This window comes from Coenobita brevimanus, chromosome 46 (genome assembly GCF_032717465.1).
Source record: "Coenobita brevimanus isolate Jiangsu-jjx chromosome 46, ASM3271746v2, whole genome shotgun sequence".
In the NCBI taxonomy this organism is placed as follows: Eukaryota; Metazoa; Arthropoda; class Malacostraca; order Decapoda; family Coenobitidae; genus Coenobita; species Coenobita brevimanus.
Genome location: NC_136999.1, coordinates 12,096,778 through 12,109,010, shown reverse-complemented (window position 1 = coordinate 12,109,010; position 12,233 = coordinate 12,096,778). Strand labels below are relative to the sequence as shown.

Genomic DNA, 12,233 nt, shown 5'->3' with positions numbered 1-12,233 from the left:
ACTGATATACATGTAAGACCTGAAGACGGATCAACATATACTTGATGCGCTGGCTTCTTGCATTATCGCATCCAGTGGTTGCATACCATAGAAAAGCAAGATACATCAGACCGGAGAAATCACTCTTCCCTGAGGTGACTGCGCATCTAAGAGAACCAAATATATATGATGATGATGATGATGATGATTAACCCCTCCGTGGCCAAAGGGCCGGAATTTTCCGTGCACGCCAGGCTGAAGCCGGGGCCATTTTTTGAAGTTTCGAAAATTGATTTTTATTTCTTGCCATATTGAAGAGAAAGTTCAGATGCACCTAACAGTGCAAATCCCAGCTTCCTAGACGCATTTTTTTTCGCTTGCAATTGAGCGCAGAAGTTGCAAAATATCGGCAACCGATATCTGCCGCCCAGGGGCGTGCCGCAACGCAACTGGGCAGATGTTGTTATTTTTTTTTTACCTCCCAAAACAATACGAATGGTGCTGAAATGGTGTGCATATATGAGATATGATGATATCGAATGATTTCAGTACATAATCTGTTAGGAATGGCTGGAAATAGAAATTATGAATACCTTTGCACCTTTTTTATATAAAATATATTTATGTTAGTTTCGAGTTATTTTTTACGTCATCCTTGTGCCCATGCTTGGAAAAGGGAGCGAAAGAGTTGAATTTTCGGTCCTAAATGAGAAAACTGCACGTCCTCCAAGGTTAGACTTTCCCACAGGAGAATAAAGTGGAGGGTCAGATCCGTTTAGCAATGTGGAGGTTGAGTCGCACCTTCGAGCTCCCACACCACGAGCATAGCTAAAAATAGAATCGTAATGCAGTTTCAGAAGTCTAATTATTACGAATACAGATACAAAGCAGAAATAAATAAGTTTACAGACGGGGGAAAACGTACTTTTTCCGTAATAACATGTTCATCTTTATCATTTTACGTTCATCTTTATCATTTTACCTTGTTATTTTCGCAATATATGTGGCTGTCTCGTAAACAGGGTGGTTGTATGTGTTTTGCAAGGGAGGAAATAGATTGTACTTTCTGTCTGGGTCGAGATAATGGGTGTAGCTATGTGTTTTTAGGCATGGCCACGAGCGAAAAAATCGTACATCCACTCATCATGACAGCAGGTGGTGAACTGACAGATATGTGAGAGGGTGAAGTCAAGGTCAGTCTCATGTCCCAGATTTTCAATCACTTCCCGAAGGTTTTCTACAAGTTGCACTGCATCAAATGATCCAAACCATTACAACAAACCTGAGCAACTAGGTAAAGATACCAAGACAAAAATGTATTTTTCACTTATTATCATGTCTTTTTTGTATGTGCCAGTATTACTTCATAATCGTAAGCAGGTGGTTGTGTGTGATTTGCAAAGATATGTTCTGCCTGGGTCGAGATAATGAGTGTAGTTGTACTTAAGGATGGCTAGGATCGAAAAAATCGAAAATCCACCTATCACAGGAGCAGACTTTGAACTGCTTGATGAGGTGTATGAGAGTGTAGTGTAGGTCAGTGTGAAGACGTTCAGAATGTCCGTTCATTTCCCAAAAATTTTTGCAGTTTTTTATAGGCCGCGCTCAAACGACGCCTGTGGCCATTGATCGGCTAAACGTCATTCGACGCCGGCGGCCACAGAGGGGTTAAATGTAACTGAGGGAGAAAGAAGGTAATCAATATACGAGAGTATGAATAAGTATTTTGAATACTTTTATTCTTTGTAAATAAAATATTTAACAATATTTTTTTATGAAACTTTATTATGAGATGATTAGGCAATTTTTTTAAATATCACAATGGAATTTACTAAAAAAAGAAAAAATACAACTGAGTGAAACGTATGTTTCCAGATTCGTAGGCTTCTGGCCATGAAGCTGCTGCTTTTAGACAAGCGTGGATCACCTGGCTCGAGTTGCCCATGACCTTCCCCTAGCTGCCATATCCATCTTCACCAAGTCCTGTTTCAGAGGTTAGCGTTACCTAGCCTCAATTTTTGTGAGGTTTTAAAGACCTTTGAAACTGTACCTAAGTTAGCCCGTTCGTACTGGCTGCGACAATGCACACTGACGCTTTGGCATCATTAAAACTTAAATACTTTCGTCAAAGGAAAAGTTTTCATCCGATCGCCGTCGTTTTTGGAAGCGTCATAGCTTCCCTACTCCTCATCAAAAGTAATGAGTTGGCACTGTGGGTCCCAAAACCAGCAAGAGAGCGGACAGGTTATTCAGTACCAAATGAGCTGTGAGTGGGGAAGGTACTGAGCAGTTCTGTCTCTTTAAATTTCCACTCTTACCCCTGTCCCAGCCATGCAACATATTTCACTATACCAGTAGTGCTTGTGTTTAGTGTTTGGGCACTGTTGTGAATAGATTTGGTGTTTGCAATAGGAAATTTGGTGTTTGTGAAGCATTCCTGGTCGTTATAAGCTGTTGGACCAACGAAGTATTCAGTTACCAAAAATAGTGACAGTGAATCATGTGAAAATAGTGTGCATATCTAGTGTACAAAGAATTGGTGAAATATGCGCAGTAGCTTAGAGGAAGGCAGGAAACCACCCTACAGTCATGACATGGTGTTGGTACACTGTAGTTTTTTGCATTTTTCTTGAAAACCATGAGCCCTAGGATCACTGTTGTGGGCTCAAATGAAAGCCAATGAAATTCTGCATAGGGTGATAAATAAAAACATAACAGTGGCGAGAAAAGTTTTTCGCTAAAGCTCCAAAAAAAAAAAAAAAAAAAATCTGTTGTCAAGTCAGAAATGGGTATTACTTTTTCACTCAAACACCATACATCGTATCAATCTGGGATCTCCAGTAATCGAAAGCTAATAAAATTCTCATTCCAATGATTGTATAACATGTAGAGATTGATTAGTAAACATTCGACCTATGATGTTGGGAAGTGAGATGTATGCTCCTGAATATTTATTCTCACAGCCCTAATGTATATATAGTTTATTTTTTTTTTCCTTATTGTGTAGAACAAACATCGACAAATAGGAATATGTGGGTTTCGTGGCAAAATAATTATGCTTGGGTGGTGAAAATAAGCCAAGAACACACATTTTTGGAGCGGGCGGGGGAGAGGGGTGAAAAGCCAGCGTGTCATGTCCCAAAAAACTTATTAACTTTTCTGAGTGTAAAAGGGTTAATAATAATGTAGCTATTAACAGGAAACTTTTTCCTATTGAATCAAGTGTGTATATATATATATATATGACATGTAGAGAGGTGTATGGTATGTAGGAGGACTACTGGGCCTTGATAGCAGGCTGTGAAGCCTATCTGGGTTATATATATATATATATATATATATATATATATATATATATATCGTTATACTCCGTGCTCAGAGTTCAACTACTTGCTCTCTGAGCACGAGTGACTGATCTGGGATTCCCTTCAACACTAGAGGAAGAGGGCATATGTATATTACCACAAATATATACAATGCTGGACACAATACACTGCGCAGTCTAAACACACTAACAAGTACACAGAGGACCCAAATTGGGCTACCGGTGACTGGGCAGCTGCAGGTATCATCCAGATGTGGGAGGGGTCCCATCAGGCATGCTTTCTCGTAGGAGGCACGGGACCACTGTCAGGGGCTGGGTTGTCCAGTGTGGGCTGCTTGACGGTGTAGAGGGAAGCCTTTCCCTGGTGGGGCCTCGGCGGGTGTGTCTGCCCTCAGGACCGGTGTCGAACAGGGCAAGCAGGCGCGCTTCCCTGAGCCTACTCTTGGAGGATTGCTTGTGGGTTGGGCTGGGGAGGTCTCGTCTGGGAGTCCTGGGGGCGCCCCTGGGTGGCTGGGGGCTGTGGCCTCGCTTTGGTTGAGAGGCTGTCAGTGGCTGCCTATGGCATCACTTCCTCTGGGAGTCCGGCAGCGAGGGCTGATGTAGGGGTGCTTGCTGCAGTGAGTGTATCCCCAGGGTCACCATGGGGCTGCTCCAGATCCTCTCCAGCTACAACTCCGCTGGGGGGTTAGCTCTGTGGGAAGAGCGAGAGGGGTGTCCCACTCGGCCTCTGGAGGGGTGAAGTGAGAAAGGGACGTTACTCTTGAGGGACATCACGGGGGTAGCAGACAAGGGAAGGACAGTGGCCATTCCCTCCCCAATGGGCACAGTGGGCGCTGCCGCAGTTCCACTGGACCCTGGGACATCAGGTGAGAGAAGGGCAGTGGCCATTCTCTCCCCAGTAAGTACAGTGGCCATCGCCATGGTCCTGCTCCCTGTGGAGGTGGCAGGTGAGGGAAGGACAGTGGCCTTTCCCTCCCCGATGGGCAAAGTGGGTGCCGCCATGGTTCTGCTTGTGCCTATGGGGGTTGCAGATGAGGGAAGGACAGTGGCTGTTCCCTCCCCAATGGGTACAGTGGATGCCACTGTTGTTCTGCCTTGCCCTGGGACAACAGGTGAGAGAATGACAGTGGCCGTTTTCTCCCCGGTGAGTACAGTGGCTGTTGCTGCCGTCCTGCTATCAGCGAAGGCTGCAGGTGAGGGAAGGACAGTGGCTGTTCCCTCTCTGGTGGGTACAGTGGACACTGCCGCAGTCCTGCTGGAGGTGGTAGATGAGAAACGTATAGTGGCCGTCGTCGCGGTTCTACCTGGGACTGTTAAGGAACCTGTCCTGCCCCAATTCTGGCGAGTGCTGGTTTGGCTTGAGAGTAGTGTGGAGGGTTGGCGTACCTCCCGCGGGCTTCGTTGAGGGGAAGAGGGACGCATAGTGGCGGAGGATGTATGTCCATCTCACTCAAGCCCTTTCCACACCTCCCTGTGGGGTCCTCTTGGTGCTGGTATTTCACCATTGTTGCGGCTGGAAAAGTCATGTCCCCGTGGCTGGAGGTGGTAGGTGTCGGAGGTAGCAGTCTGGTGAGTTGGCATTAGGCTGTGAAGGAGGGAGGTCCAGTGGTGTGGGGGTAGGTTTGGCTGCTAGTGAGGGTGGTATATTACCTCGAGGGTTGAGGTCTGCTTGGTCCTTTGCAGGAGGTGCAGGAGTTGTAGTGTCCCCCGGAGGCAGTGTTTGTTTCCCTAGGCAGGAGTCCAGAGTACCCGTCAGATCATCATATCTGGAGGCACGGAGTGTGGTGACTGGACGGTGACTCTGGGTTGAATGCTGGAGACGAGTGAGGTGACATGGGTTTTATGAGGTCATGGGGGACATGCGTTAATTGTCCTGGTGGGCTTGGCCACTGGAATTTTCCGTTATGCCTGATGTATTTATATGATTATGTGGGATGTGTTTGGTATGGGAGAGGTGGAGGTGGGTGGTCCGGGTGGTGCTGGCGGTGATAGGGGTGTGGGTGAAGGTGTGGGTGTGTACCTTGCTGGTGGATGAGACGGCCGGATCTAGTAGTGGATGTGGTGAAGACGGATGTGGGTGGCAAGGAGCTTGGGCCACATGGTGAGGCAGCTTGGTGGGGGTGGGGTGTTCTTGGTTTAGGTGGCAGAGTTTTTGCAGTAGGAGGTGGGGGTGTGGCAGTGGTTGAGGATGGGGAGCTGATGTGGGGTCTGGTGTAGGATGTAGGTGTGGAATGAAGACTGGGTGAGGGAGAGGAGTGTGTGGGTGTAAGGCAGTTGGTCCCAGAGGTGGCAGTGGTCAGGGCAGGTGTAGGCAATGTGAAGCATCGGTCACATGGTGAGGTGGCCGGGGGTGGTTGGGGTTTCCCCGGCTGGGTGCCGGGGCCTTTATATCCTGTGGTAGTGGCATGGCGGTGGGTGGTGGGAGGTGAGGTCGCCAGGGATATGTAAGGGGTCTGTGGGGTGGGTGTGGAACTGGTGGAGGGCAAGATGGGGGATGTGACTGTGGAGGTTGGAGTGCGTGAGGGTGATCAGTGAAATGGTGTGATGTAGCAGGTGTGTGAGTCAGTTGTGTGGTTGGGGGAGGCGGGTGGTGGTGTGGTGTGCTGGGTGGGGGAGTGAGTGTGGTGTGGTTGAGAGGTGGTGGGTGGGAGGCGGAAGAGACACACGTGGTGATTTCAGTATGTGCTGGGAGTGTCGTGATATTTGATGGAGGAGACCATGTGGCGGCCTTGGGTAGCTGTTTTCCGTCAGGCAGCTATAAGTTGTTCCCGTATGTCATGAATGGGGTACCGGTGATTACATGCTGAAAACTTCCACGGATCTATGAAAATCAGGTTGGTATTCTCTGTAGAAGGGGGGCGCCTTTTGGTCGGGTGCACTCTATGCATATTGGGTGGTGCTGGTGAAACTGTGCAGGTGGGGGATGTCCATGGTTTTGGGGGTTGTGCTGAATTTGTCGGGACTCTGCTCATTGCACTGATCTGTTGTGGGGTGGTGTGAACGGCGAGAAGACACCTGACAAGTTGAACATCCCTGTCAAAGTCTCCCATTGGGTCAAAGTTTGTAAAATGTTCTCTTATGGTGCTGGGGAGGATCCTCAACAGGGTGTTGAAGATATGCTGTTCCCAGGTGGCCATGTCGGCCTCCGGGTAAGTGGTGGTGACGAGTCATCTGGTCTGGATGAGTGTCATCCAGGTTGCCGTCGTAGGTGAGGGTGTCTAGCCGAGATAAAGCAACGACTTTCCCTAGGGATGGCGTGACTGCTTGGGTCACGATTTGTGTGAAATGGTCCCATGTCAGCTCCGGGATGATCTTCGTGGCGACGCATGACACTGCTTTTCCCAAGTCTGGTAGAGTGACTGCTATCGTCTCCCTGTTGTGGTTGAATCAGATGTCCAGTAGTGGTTTAATCATGCACATATACTTGTCAATGTCGCACTGTTCGGGGTTGCATTTTGGCAATTGTATGTGCAGTTTGGCCGCCATTTTGTTACACTTTCCCTTTTGTTCCTCATTGCCCTCTGACCAGATCAAGAACCACCACTAGCCACCAATGTTATGCTACATGCTCAGAGCTCAACTCCTTGCTCTCTGAGCATGAGTGACTGATCTGAGGTTCCTTTCAAGACCGGGTCTAAAGTATGCAACTAGAGGAAGAGGGCATAAAAACTCGGGTCAGCCAACCTAACATGTACATTACCACAAAGATATACAGTGCTGGACACAATACAATGCACAGACTAAACACACTAACAAGGACACAGAGGACCCAAGTTGGGCTACCAGTGACTGGGCAGCTGCAGGTGTTGTCCTGGTGTGGGAGGGGTCCCGTCAGGTGTGCTCTCTCGCAGGAGCCACAGGACCACCAACAGGGGCCAGGTCATTTGATGTGGGCTGCTGGGCAGTGTAGAGGGATGCCTTTCCCTGGTGGGGCCTTGGTGGGTGTGTCGGCCCTCAGGGCTTGGGCCGAACAGGGTGAGCAGGCCCACTTCCCTGCACCTGCTCCTGGAGGAGGACTGCTTGTTGGCTGGGCTGGGGAGGTCTCATCCGGGAGTCCTGGGGACACCCCTGGGTGGCTGGGGGCTTCGGCCTCGCTTTGGTTGAAAGGCTGTCAGGGGCTGCCTGCGGCGTCTCTTCCTCCGGGAGTCTAGCAGCAAGGGGTGATGTAGGGGAACTGGCTGCAGTGAATGTATCCCCAGGCTCACTACAAGGCTGCTCCAGATCCTCTCCAACTTCAACTCCGCTGGGGGGTTAGCTCTGTGGGGAGAGCGAGAGAGGCATCCCACTTGGCCTCTGGAGGGGTGAGGCAAACAAGGGATGTTACCTTTGAGGGGTATCACAGGGGTAGGAAACGAGGGAAGGACATTGGTCGTTCCCTCCCTGACGGGCACAGTGGGCACTGCTGCAGTTCTGCTGGATTCTGGGACAGCAGGTGAAAAAAGGACAGTGGCCATTCTCCTCCAGGTGAGTACAGTTGGTGCCGCCACGGCTCTGCTTGTGCCTGTTGGGGTGGCAGATGAGGGAAGGACAGTGGTCGTTCCCTCCCCAACGGGTACAGTGGATGCTGCTGCGGTTCTGCCTTGCCCTGAGACAGCATGTGAGAGAAGGACAGTGGCTGTCCTCTCCCTGGTGAGTACAGTGGCCATCACCAAAATCCTGCTCCCAGCAGAGGCTGCAGGTGAGGGAAGGACAGTGGCCGTTCCTTCCCCAGCAGCTACAGTGGACATGCTGTGGTCCAGCAAGGAGTGGTAGATGAGAGAAGTACAGTGGCCGTCCTCTCCCCGATGAGTATTGTGGCCATTGTCTTAGTTCTACCTGGGATTATTAACCCTCTCAGGCACAGTCACATGATTCACGTTCCATATGGATTCTTCTAAAGAAGCACAGTCACGCGAATCGCGTTCCTAAGCACACACAAAATTCGCCAAAAATTAAGTTTCTGGCCGATTTGCAACAAATTTTGATGCATCCTAGCGAGCACCTCACTTTCCCATGGTAAGACATAGGCAACACGGAGCTGCCTAATGGGGCCCAGCACATAGCGATAAAGCTCAGTCTCTTCCAAGCAGCCAGATGGTAGGGTTGCGTCGCATGTCCTGTCCCTTTAAACTTCTACTAATTCTCCCTCTCCTGCCCGAGATGAAGTCCCTATGGACTCAGTGTGATCATCCAATATTTGTGAGCATATTTGTATGTGATATTGTCAATGGAACATAGATATATGTCACGAAAAAGGAATTGTGCCCATTATCATTCGTTAGGCTTAGAGGTGATACACGTGTTCACTGTTGCGGGATTTTGCCTCTTGCCCTCCCCAAGGCCCTATGGCGTGATTACAAATACGTATATAATGAAGCCAATGCCTAAGCTGTATTTTGTGTGAAAGATATTGTGGCTGGCTTGGTGAAATTATGGAACTAGTTAGCGTTATGGATGCCATAAGCCATAGTGTGGAATGGGGCAGGCATCATTTACAGTTTTTCTGGTCAGGAAGGGAGAATTAGAGGTGTTTAGGGATGGAATTATTGTGATTTTGAGAGTGAAAATGTGTATGGAATTGTGTGAAGTATATGTCAAACATGCTGCGAGTGTTAGTGAAGGAGTGTGGTATGTGCCAATACAATAGAGTTGCATCATACTCTCCCAGTGAAGGATGCTGCATCACAGTCATGTTGAACCTTAGTAAGGAAGGGAATAATTGCTTAGGTTGGGGTGGAATCATTGTGATAGTCATGTATTTGTGAATGATACAGTGTGAAGTGTAAGTGAAATGTGCCAAGTATCCTCGTGACAGCATAAATTATGGTGCATAGCGAAGGTTAGCAATACCTTAGCGGCAGGTGTCCTCAGGAGATAGGGACACCTAAGAATGATGGACATCATTGAACAAGTACTGTACCTTGGTCTGACATTAAGTGATAAATTACACTTTATGTAAAATAAATATAAACTGTGCCGTGAGTGTTCGTTTAGGTGCGTAGCGTAGGTGAGCGATACTTTAGCGGCAGCTGTGCTGTAAAAGGTAGCGATGCCAAGGAACAAAGGACGTCATTGAACAGGTACTGTACCTTGGTCTGACAGTGTTAAATTATACTTTATGTAAAATATATGTGAACTGTGCCACGAGTGTTCATTTAGGTGCATAGCATAGGTGAGCAATACTTTAACGGCAGCTGAGCTGTGAAAGGTAACGATGCCAAGGAACGAGGGACGTCATTGAACAGGTACCGTACCTTGGTCTGACATTAAGTGATAAATTATACTTTATGTAAAATATACGTAAACTATACCGCGAGTGTTCGTTTAGGTACATAGTGTAGGTGAGCGATAATTTAGCGGCAGGTGTGCTGTGAAAGGTAACGATGTCAAGGAACGAGGGACGTCATGGAACAGGTACTGTACCTTGGTCTGACAGTGATAAATTATACTTTATGTAAAATATACGTGAACTGTGCCGCGAGTGTTTGTTTAGGTGCTAGCGTAGGTGAGCGATACTTTAGCGGCAGCTGTGTTGTGAAAGGTAACGATGCCAAGGAACGAGGGACGTCATGGAACAGGTACTGTACCTTGGTCTGACAGTGATAAATTATACTTTATGTAAAATATACGTGAACTGTGCCGCGAGTGTTTGTTTAGGTGCGTAGCGTAGGTGAGCGATACTTTAGCGGCAGGTGTGCTGGGAAAGGTAACAATGCAACAGAACGAGGGAAGTCAGTGTACAGGTACTGTACCTTGCAATGCCAGGCAACCACGGACGTCAGTGGACAGGTACTGAACCTTTCTAAAACAATTGTTGAAATTTATGATTCTTATCTAAAATGTTTGACATATGCCACGAGTGTTCGTGGAAAATATATGTGAGGGAGTATAACGTGTGGGGGGAACCTTCAGATATTGTGAGGGTGTATATCATGTGTGTGGTGAAACTTAGGGGAAGGAGGGCCGAAAAATAAAATAAATAATATATATATATATATATATATATATATATATATATTATACATCCATCATCGAATCATACATTACCCCATGAGCAGCGTAGGAGCCCGGGGCTATGCAGTTGGTCCCGACATTTATGAGAGTGACCAGCCTCACTCATCCCTGAGTGGCATTACATGAGCAATCAACCCCAACCACCCCTTGGATATAAACCTTCACCGGCTCAATCCGATTGGAGCGCAATTATTACCCACTAAACCACCTGGCGCCAAAATTTGGTTATATGGTTACCACCCAGCATAGTAAATGGTTTCCTGGTGCACAGGAAACCATTTGGCTTGTCACTCAGTGTAGAGTCACCCACAGGCTGAAGGAAGTGGAAAGAATGAAGGAAAGAAAGACAGAAGAGAATGGAAGGAAAGAAGGATGGAGAGGAAAGGGCAGACACCCGAGAGCAGCACTACATCGAGTGAGTGGATGGTAAGCACCCCCACCTACCACAATATATATATATATATATATATATATATATATATATATATATATATATATATATATATATATATATATTATATATATGAGAGTATAACATGTGTGGGGGGAACTTTTTATTATATATATATATATATATATATATATATATATATATATATATATATGTATCACTCTCTCTATCTATCTATCTATTTTTGTGTGGTTTTGTTTATTATACTCGTACCATTCAAGTACAACACATTACTGTATTTTATGTGGTTAAACTTACGAGTGTGTAAAAGGATGCTCGCAACGTGGGTAAATTATGCTTACTATATAACAATTCATCATTGTAAACTGTTAACGCTTTATGCAAATAATTGTAACAGTTCTTTCTGATCAAGAATATAAAAGGGGGTGGGGTCTTTATTTCTCAAAGCAGACTATCATAAAGCTGGAATATCTTAGCAGTCACTTATGTTTAACTCTTTGGGGCGGTGTTTTGCAAACAGTGTGCCATGGTGTGTTCCCAGCAAAAAAAAAATCACACGCTCTTGTTGACTGCTTGTGTTATGTTGGCATAATACTGTACTTCATTGGCATAAATATCAGCCAGCATTACTGTAAGCCAACGGCCATACCACGTTGCGTACACCTCTTCCCGTCCGATCAGCGAAGTTAAGCAACGTTGGGTCTGGTTAGTACTTGGATGGGTGACCGCCTGGGAACACCAGATGCTGTTGGCATAACGTTCTCCCTACGTGTCAAGTGGGGTTAGTGGAGGATTAGTGCCCCTCCCTGTAAAACAATTAACTCTAAGCCTTGGCCACCCCGTTTGGGATACATGGCGTCTGGCAGTGAATGAATGAATATATATATATATATATATATATATGGCACACACCCACGTACGCCAGTGGACAGTTATGAGACCGTGAAAAGACACTGAAAAGTTATCCTCTATGTGAACTGTTCATAAATGGTGCAGCGATTGGCTGTACGGAAAGATATAACATGACGTGTGTAGTGCTATTTTCAATGGAAGGTGTTGCGTGACAGTGAATAATATCTCTTCTTTTTCAGCAGAGAACCTAAAAAGCTCATACTTGACTTTCTGTGTCAGTGCTTGCCAAAATGGAGAGGTTTGTCTTCTGACCATTGGCAAAAGGTTCTCTTACCGAAAGCGAAGTAGAGGACGAGCTGAGCGATGTTTCAAGTGAGAAGGAATGAGACGATGTCCAAGAGGATTCCCCTCGGGCGGCATTGCCCACACTTCAAGCACGACGAGAGCAGACACCACCACCACCAGTGTCAGGACTATCGGCCCAGTCATCGTCTTCACTTGGATGGCAGACATCGCCTTGGCTTGGACCTCTTACTCCTACAGCCAGCGTGGTCTCTCCACCTCAAGCCTCCAGTTCCCCCTTGGCCGAGCCTATGTCACCGGTAGCAGGGCCTAGTTACACGACACTAGCACCTGCATGCGGTGCAGTGTCTGCGGCGCAACTGGTGCAGG

The 12,233-nt window shown here is 47.1% G+C and overlaps 1 non-coding gene across 1 annotated transcript; it reads left to right on the top strand.

Annotated features, from left to right (window-relative positions):
- Positions 1 to 11,344: 11,344 nt before the first annotated feature.
- Positions 11,345 to 11,463, top strand: LOC145398844 (5S ribosomal RNA). The gene has a single exon (XR_013897183.1). It is a non-coding gene; the product is annotated as a 5S ribosomal RNA (ribosomal RNA).
- The last annotated feature ends 770 nt before the right edge of the window (positions 11,464 to 12,233 follow it).